This window comes from Cricetulus griseus, unplaced genomic scaffold, assembly GCF_003668045.3.
Source record: "Cricetulus griseus strain 17A/GY unplaced genomic scaffold, alternate assembly CriGri-PICRH-1.0 unplaced_scaffold_2, whole genome shotgun sequence".
Lineage (NCBI taxonomy): Eukaryota > Metazoa > Chordata > Mammalia > Rodentia > Cricetidae > Cricetulus > Cricetulus griseus.
The window spans coordinates 1,197,922-1,203,921 of NW_023276919.1; the positions used below are offsets into that span (position 1 = coordinate 1,197,922).

A 6,000-nucleotide genomic window follows, 5' to 3' on the forward strand; every position below is an offset into this window, starting at 1 on the left:
AAAGTTGAATTTGGCTTCTTTCTATGTTTTCCATTATAAGTCAGGATTGACATTTATCTTAGCATATTTCCTTGTGAGTGACCTAGATATGCTTGTTTATAGACTTCTGCCTTTAACCCTGACAAACTTATTGACTTAGCATTTTATTTGCCTGTCAAGTCACTATGATCTCCAAGTGCTGAACATACTCATAAAAATAGATGAGCCTCTTATGGACTATACAAAGCCACTAATTTACCAGATGATCCTAAAAATTACTTGTCACTTAATGTTTTTTAGTTAATTCTCCTGAAAACACAGTTCATCAAATGAAAAATATGGTAGTCATTAATTGTTGCTTGACTTACTTCTATTTGTATTAGTTACAAGGGTTGATCCTATATTGTCTTTTAGGCCATGATAAGTATGGAAGACATATATGACTACAAAGAAGTGTAATTTTTGATTCTCATGGCTTAGGCCATATCTGTCAACTAATGATAAACTGGCTACCATGTTTTCCCTTTGAGGATTTCAAATTTATGTAAGTAAAAAATGTTTCCATTGCTGAGTGTATTATTTTCATAGCATTGAGCGTGAACATACCACATGCCACTTCTCATATTTTAACACTGAGCATTCATTTAAAAAAATCTTCTTAAATTCTTTCATGTCCAAGGCCACATTCTCTAATTATGGGTTATGTTTTTACAAGGTATTAAGGCCCCATGAAGTTCCACAAAATATCGGGATTTTACCTTTCTTTATTATTATTTTTTAAATTATTTTATTAGATCAAGTTTGGGAATAAGCTTCTTTCACATGTAAGTCCCTTCTCCCTCTCCTACCCTCATCCCCATCCCTCCTTCCCTACCCCCAACCTAACCCCCACCCTATCCACCTACCACTCCCCAGGCAGGGTAGGGCCTTCAAAGGGGGCTCTGCCAAGTCCACCAGATATTCCTGTGATGGGCCTGGGCTCTTTCCCATTTGTCCAGGGCCAGAGTGTATACCTTCACGTGGGATGGGTTCTCAAAGTCCCTTCTTACATGCGGGAAAAATACTAATCCACTACCAGAGGCTCCCAGGAGTGCAGAGGCCTCCTTATTGACATCCATGTTCAGGGGTCTGGATGAGTCTTGTACTGGCCTCCCAGACAGCATCTGGGGTCGATGTGTTCTCCCTTCTTCAGAGCAACTGTTTCTGTGAGTTTCTCCAACCTGGTACAGACCCCTTAGATCTTCATTCCTCCCTCTCTTCAACTAAATTCCAGATTTAAGTTCAGTGTATATCTGTGGATGACTATCTTTGCTTCCATCAGCCACTGGATGAGGGCTCTAGGATGACATAAAGAGTAGTCATCAATCTCATTTTAGGGGAAGGGCTTCTAGGTTATAATCTCCATCATTATCTGGATTGTAAGATCGTGTCTTCATTGTAGGTCTCTGGAGATCTCCCTACTTCCAGATCTCTTCTAGGACCTATGGTGGCTCCAGCTAATATCGTATCTCTCGTACTGCTCTCTCTCCTCTATTATTGCCCCAACTCAATATTTCTGCTCCTCCATTTCCTCTCCTCTACTCCTCTTCTCCTGCTCTTATCGTGGCAGCTCCCTCTCCTCTACCCACATGCTCCCGATTAGCTCAGCAGTTCATGCCACTTCCCATTCCTGGGGTCCATTTATCCCTTAGAGTCCTTCATGTTTCCTAGTTTCTTTAGTGAACAGGATTATAGGCTGGTAATCCTTTGCTCTATGTCTAAAATTCATATAAGAGTGAGTACATAACATGTTTGTCTTTTTGTAACATGGTTACCACACTCAGGATGGTTTCTTCTAGTTCCATCCATTTGGCTGCGAATTTCTCGATTCTATTGCTTTTTTCTGTTGAGTTTTACTCCATTGTATAAATGTACCACATGTTCTCTATCCATTCTTCAGTTGAGTGGCATCTAGGTTGCTTCCAGGTTCTGGCTATTACAAACAATGCTGCTATGAACATGGTTGAACATATGTCCTTGTTGTATGAGCATGCATTTTTGGGTATATAACCAAGAGAGGAATGGCTAGATCTTGAGGTAGAGTGATTCCCATTTTACTGAGCAACCGCCATACTGATTTCCAGAGTGGTCTTACAAGTTCACACTCCCAACAGGAATGGAGGAGTGTTCTCTTTTTTCCACATCCACTCAAGCATTGATTGTCATTGGTATTTTTGATTTTAGCCATTCTGACAGTTGTGAGGTGGTATCTCAGAGTTGTTTTGAGTTGCATTTTTCTGATGGCCAAGGATTTTGAGCACTTTCTTAAGTGTCTTTCAGCCATTTCAGATTGCTCTGTTGAGAATTCTCTATTTAGTTCTGCACCCCACTTTTTAATTTCATTGTTTGGTGTTTTGATGGCTAGCTTTTTGGGCTTCTTATATATAAGGAAATCAGTCCTCTGTCAGATGTGGGATGGGTGAAGATCTTTTCCCATTTTGTGGGCGGTCGTTTTGCCTTACTGACTGTGTCCTTTAACTTGCAGAAGCTTCTCAGTTTCAGGAGGTTCCAATTATTAATTACAGACCTCAACTTCTGTGCTACTGGCGTAATGTTCAGGAAGCTGTCTCCTGTGCCAATTTGTTCAAGGGTAATTCCCACTTTCTCTTCTAGAAGATTCAGTGTGGCTGGATTTATGGTTAGATCTTTGATCCATTTGCACTTAAGTTTTGTGCATGGTGACAGGTATGGATCTATCTGCAATCTTCTGCATTTCCGAATCCAATTGTGCCAGCACCATTTGTTGAAGATGCTGTATTTTTTCCATTGTATAGATTCATCATCTTTGTCAAAAATAAGGTTTTCGTAGGTATGTGGGTTAATATCAGGGTTTTCAATTCGATTCCATTGGTCTATCTGTTTATTTTTTGGCAATACCAAGCTGTTTTCAGATCTATGGCTCTATAGTAGAGCTTGAAGTCAGGGATGGTGATGCCTCCAGAAGATCCTTTATTTTAAAGAGTTGTTTTGGCTATCCTGTGTTTTTCATTTTTCCATATAAAGTTGAGTATTGTTCTTTCAATGTCTGTGAAAACCTGTGTTGGGATTTTGGTGGGGATTGTGTTGAATGTGTAGATTGCTTTCAGCAGGATTGCTATTTTTACTATATTGATTCTACCTATCCAACAGCATGGGAGATATTTCCATTTTCTGGTATCTACTTTAATTTATTTCTTTAAAGTCTGAAAGTTCTTATTGTAAAAGACTTTCACTTTTTTGGTTACTGTTACCCCAAGATATTTTATGTTATTTGTGGATATTGTGAAAGTTGATGTTTCCCTGATTTCTTTCTCATTGGATTTATCATCTTTATATAGTAGGGCTACTGACTTTTTGAGTTAGTTTTGTAACCTGCTACCTTGCTGAAGGTGTTTGTTAGCTGTAGGAGTTCTCTGGTAGAGTGTTTTGGGTCACTAATGTAGACTATCATGTCATTTGTAAACAGTGAAGTTTGACTTCTTCCTTTCCAATTTGTATCCCTTTGATCCCCTTTTCTTGTCGTATTGCTCTAGCTAGAACTTCAAGTACAATATTGGGGAGATATGGAGAGAATGCACAGCATTGTCTTGTTCCTGATTTTAGAGAAAACGCTTTGAGTTACTCCCCATTTAGTTTTATGTTGGCTATTAGTTTGTTGTATATTGCGCTCATCATGTTTACATATGTTCATATTATTCCTGTTCTCTCCAAGATCTTTATAATAAAGGGATGTTGGATTTTTTTCAAAGGCTTTTTCAGCATCAAGTGAAATGATCCTGTGGTTTTTCTTTTTCAGTTTGTTTATATGGTGGATTCCATTGATGGATTTTCACATGGTGAACCATCCTTGCATCACTCGGATGAAGGCTACTTGATCATGGTGGATGATTTTTCTGATATGTTCTTGCATTCAATTCGCCAATATTTTATTGAGTATTTTAACATCAATGTGCATGAAAGATATCGGTCTGAAGTTCTCTTTCTTAGTCATATCTTTGTGTGGCTTGGGTATCAAAGTGATTTTATCCTCGTAGAAATAGTTCGACAATATCCCATCTGCTTCTATTGTCCTGTCTAGTGGTGTAAGGGTGTGTTGAAGTCTCCTACTATAAGTGTGTGTGTGTGTTTTTATGTGTGGTTTGAGCTTTAGTAATGTTTCTATTTCAAATGTGGGTGCCTTAATATTTGGGGCACTGATGTTCAGGATTGAGACTACATCTTGATGAACTTTTCCTGTGATCAGTACGAAATGCCCTTCTTAATCTCTTTCGATTGACTTTAGTTTGAAGTCTAATTTGTTAGATTTTAGGATTGTTACACTAGCTTGTTCCTTGGGCACATCTGATTTGAAAAACATTTCCCATCCTTTTACTCTGGGGTAACACCTGTCTTTGAAGTTGAGGTGTGTTTCTTATAAACAACAGAAGGATAGATTCTGTCTTTGTATCCTTTCTGTAGCCTATATCTTTTTATATGTAAGTTATGATCATTGACATTTAAGGATATTAATGTCCATTGTTTGTTGGTTCTTGTTTGTTTTGGATTTATTGTTGGTGGTATCTTTGTGCGGATTTTGCCCTCCTGTTTCTTTTTGTGTTTGGTAAAATTAGATTATCTATTGCGTGTGTTTTGGTGAATGTAGTTAGGTCGTTGGGTTGGATTTTTCCTTCCAGAACCTTATGTAGTGCTGGATTTGTGGATAGGTATTGTTTAAATCTGTTTTTCTCATGGAATATCTTGTTTTCTCCATCTATAGTGATTGAAACTTTTGCTGTGTACAGTAGTCTGGGTTGACATCCATGCTCCCTTAGTGATTGTGAATCACACACGAGTTCTCAATGGAAACTCTGAAAGCCAGAAGGTCTTGGGTAGATACCCTACAAGCCTACCCAAGACCTACTGGCTTTCAGAGTTTCCATTGAGAAGTCGTGTGTAATTCTGATTAGTTTACCTTTATATGTTTCTTGGACTTTTTCCTTTGCTGCTCTTAATATTTTCTCTTTATTCTGTAGATTTGGTGTTTTTATTATTTGTCAGGGGGACTTCTTTTTGTGGTCCAGTCTGTTTGGTGTTCTGTAAGCTTCTTGTACTTTCATAAGCATATCCTTCTGTAGGTTGGGGAAGTATTCTTCTATGATTTTGTTGAATATGTTTTTTGTCCTTTGAGCAGTGTTTCTTCACCTTCTTCTATACCTAATATTCTTATGTTTGGACTTTTCATGGTGTGTTAGGAGCCTTTACAAGCTGCTGCATATGTAATGAGCCATTTCTAGCTGTGAGCATGCGCACTAGGTAACTTTGTAACTTTCCAGCCCTTAGTCTCTGTCCCTCCCGTGACGTTATATGGTTTGATCAGCTTACGTCATATGGTCCGACGGGCTTCACCCAGTCAAAAAGTAACAGTCTGAGGCGACGTTTGCCAGCCTATATAAGGAGGGGTTTTGGGGTGTTCAGAGTCTCCGCTCTGTAAGCTGATGCTCTTCCTCTCAAGAGGTATTAAACCTTTACCGCAGAAGGATCCTGAGGAGTGTCCCCGTGTAGTTTTTGCTGGCCAGGCGGTTAGCACGGGACATCTGGTGCCGAAACCCGGGAAATTGACCTCATCATCATCAGCACCATCGGAGACCCCTTGGCAACAAGGAGGATTCAGAACTGCAGGGAGGTAGGATTCAGAGAGGCATGTCTTTTCTGGACTTTGGTTTGGGATTGTTGTCATCTTGGGAGCGTAGTGTAGAGGCTTTTGTACTTTTCCTCGGAGCCATCTTGATCTTTTTCACTGTTGTAGCAATCTTGAAGCAGTCCAGAATTACATGTCAGAAACCGAACGTAGTGAGAGGTGGGGCGCGCCCGGTTATAAAAAAGGAAAAAGGACCTCCCGGGGTGTCTAATGACAAGGGAGTTTGTACAAAAAACAAAACGGCAACAAAAAGGAAAAAGGACCTCCCGGGGTGTCTAATGACAAGGGAGTGTGTAATTTGTTAGATGATTCTGTAAATGAGCTTG

At 39.4% G+C, this 6,000-nt stretch overlaps 1 pseudogene; it reads right to left on the reverse strand.

Moving 5' to 3' along the window:
* LOC100765114 overlaps positions 1 to 5,713 on the reverse strand; it is a 35,710-nt pseudogene extending 29,997 nt beyond the window's left edge.
* Between the last annotated feature and the right edge of the window lie 287 nt (positions 5,714 to 6,000).